This window comes from Aplysia californica, unplaced genomic scaffold, assembly GCF_000002075.1.
Source record: "Aplysia californica isolate F4 #8 unplaced genomic scaffold, AplCal3.0 scaffold00086, whole genome shotgun sequence".
In the NCBI taxonomy this organism is placed as follows: Eukaryota; Metazoa; Mollusca; class Gastropoda; order Aplysiida; family Aplysiidae; genus Aplysia; species Aplysia californica.
The window spans coordinates 902,070-904,743 of record NW_004797356.1 but is presented as its reverse complement, the minus strand read 5'-3'; positions in this window follow the sequence as shown (position 1 = coordinate 904,743).

Here is a 2,674-nt window from a genome sequence, read left to right as displayed (position 1 = left end):
TCTATCTATCTATCTATCTATCTACATATCTATCTATCTATCTATATATCTATCTATCTATCTATCTATCTATCTATCTATCTATATCTCTCCCCAATCAGTTCTGGTGGAGACAGACATAGATCTAATAAGCAATAATTTTGTTGAATCCCACCTCTAAACTTGCATTTTGTTTGTAAAGTGCGGAGAACAGTCATCAGAACAACAACAACAACAAAAACGGTCAAACACACTTTCTACTGTAATCCTTTTAATATTGATTTAACTTCGTTATTTTTGTTTTCTCTTAGGCGGGAGTGGTGGTCAGTCCCCCAAAAGGTAATGAGTAATGAGATTGAACAAAGGTCTTGAAAAACAATCAGTAGCTGCTCCTTTTATGGCTCTATATTTGACCGACACGGCTCAAATCCTAAAGAAGTGTATGCAAATTATTCAGAGTGCTCTTCCCAATTTCTATCCAAGAAGGACATTGATTTGAGAACCTCACCCTTCAAAGAACTGATTTGTTTTACAGGGCCAAGATAAACCCAAAAATGCTGAGGCTCAACTGCATTCTTAGTCTTGATTGGTTAATTGAGGAGGGGCTCTCTACAGCCAGACACTAAGTCCCGTATTAGCATTTGACACGATCAATTCATTCAAATGTGCAAGCAATTTAATTGTCAATACTCGGAATTGACAATAAAATTGACTGTGTATGGGTGATATTGACAACTTGCGATTTGTATTGCATCAATCAAAATCAGTTTGATATTTCATTGTACAAGTCTTCTTGTTTGTACAATTTAACTGACCATGTGTGGCGATCGTCATTGAAATTGTGCAAAAATAATTTTTCTTCCAGATTTCGTACCGTCATCATGTCTGGGTGTCTGATAAAGAAGGAGACAGGGCATTTCAATAGAAGTGTATCGAGGGTTACAAACATTTACCAGTCCTCTGTGGAAAGTGAAGTGTGACGATTACAGTAACAGACAAAAGAAAGATGCTGCTCCCGGCGTATTGATTGAAAAATTCCAGGAAAAGTATCAAAACTATACAAGAGAAGATGTCAAAAAAAAAAAAAAATCAATGCCTGCAGAACAAACTGTCCCAAGGAATTAAAGAAAAGTGCTCGGCTCAGAAAAATCTAGTGCAGGGACGGACCAGGCTTGTGAACTAACTTTGTGGTATTTCAATGCTCGTTTCCTAAAGGGAAATCATCTTTGTTATTTGTTCTCTCTAGCAAGTTGGCCACCATATGTCACAAATGTTAGAAGGATAATGCACCATCATAATTATCAAATCTGTTAAGACTGTACATTCCAACTCGCAGTTTAAGGTCATCAGCTGACAAAAAGAAATTTATTTTACCATCTATAACACTTAAAACAATGGGTGAAAGGGCGTTTGAATACCAAGGCCCCAAGATCTGGAATGCTTTACCAAGTACGTTGAGAGAAATCAAATCTTTCGATTCATTCAAATGTCAGCTGAAGTCGTTTCTGTTTTTAAATTAATAAAATGAATATTTGGAATAATTTTCTTTAGTCAGAACACAACGTTTCATGTTACTGTTGTTTGTTGTACTGTATTGTAAAGCGCTCAGAGCCTGTGTACTTTATTCGGGGTTGAGCGCTATATAAATGTCATTTATTATTATTATTAAGAGCAACTGCCACAACGATTGCTTGGTCGAAATACCCCATCCTGTCTCACCGGGTTGCAAGACCAAAATGAGCCTGGTTTGCACAATTAAATTGTCAATTATACATATATTGTGCTGTGTGTGGACAGCCTAAAAACTGTCAGTTATATTGTGCAATCAGGATTGCATTATGTAATAGATCGTGTATGGGCCGCTTTAGAGACTTTGGGTTAAGTACAGGAGACCAGGACTAAGAGTTGGTTACTTCTCAATTTCAGTTTGCTCTCTAGTATGGTATGTGGTAGTGTTAATTTTTTCCATGCTGATTATTTCAGTTTCTATCCATCTCAACGACCTCAATCATTGTCTGGTATCTCAGACTTACATCTAATTGTGTGTAATCGGGACAGAGCGCTATCACCTTAAATCACAAGCTTTGCACGCACGCCAATGGGTCAAGATCGTTTGAATGTGTTTGTGATCCCGTCTGTCCATAAAGACATATAATAATGAATAGCATTTGTATCGCGCATACCCCCGCTCAACAGCAAGCACTATGCGCTTTACACTATATTATTACCCTAGCAGACAATAGAACACTCCGAAACATTCTCAGCTTCCCGGGAAGCATACTGTGCAAGCAACTGATTAAGCGCTCAAACACTAACAAACTGGCAAGATCTTTCGCTGTCAATAGCCGAGTACCCATTCCCACCTGGGTGAAGTGAGGAACATTCGTGTAAAGTGCCTTTCCCAAGGACACAACGTCGGGCCCCTGACAGGATTCGAACCCACGACATTACGGTTACGAGTCCGGGAGCCTAACCACTGGGCCACCGACGCCAACATAATAATAGTATGTGTGTGTGTGTGCCTGGAGATAGGTCCCAGTTGTCGACAAAGCTATTTTTGAGCAATGGGGTGAAAAGGCAAAAAGAGTCGAACCTGGTGAAAAATTTTGTTCCATCAGAAAACACATGATATACCATTCTAGTAAGGGGCTGTTCAAATATAATCTTACACCTCTTTGGGGGACTTTTTACCCCC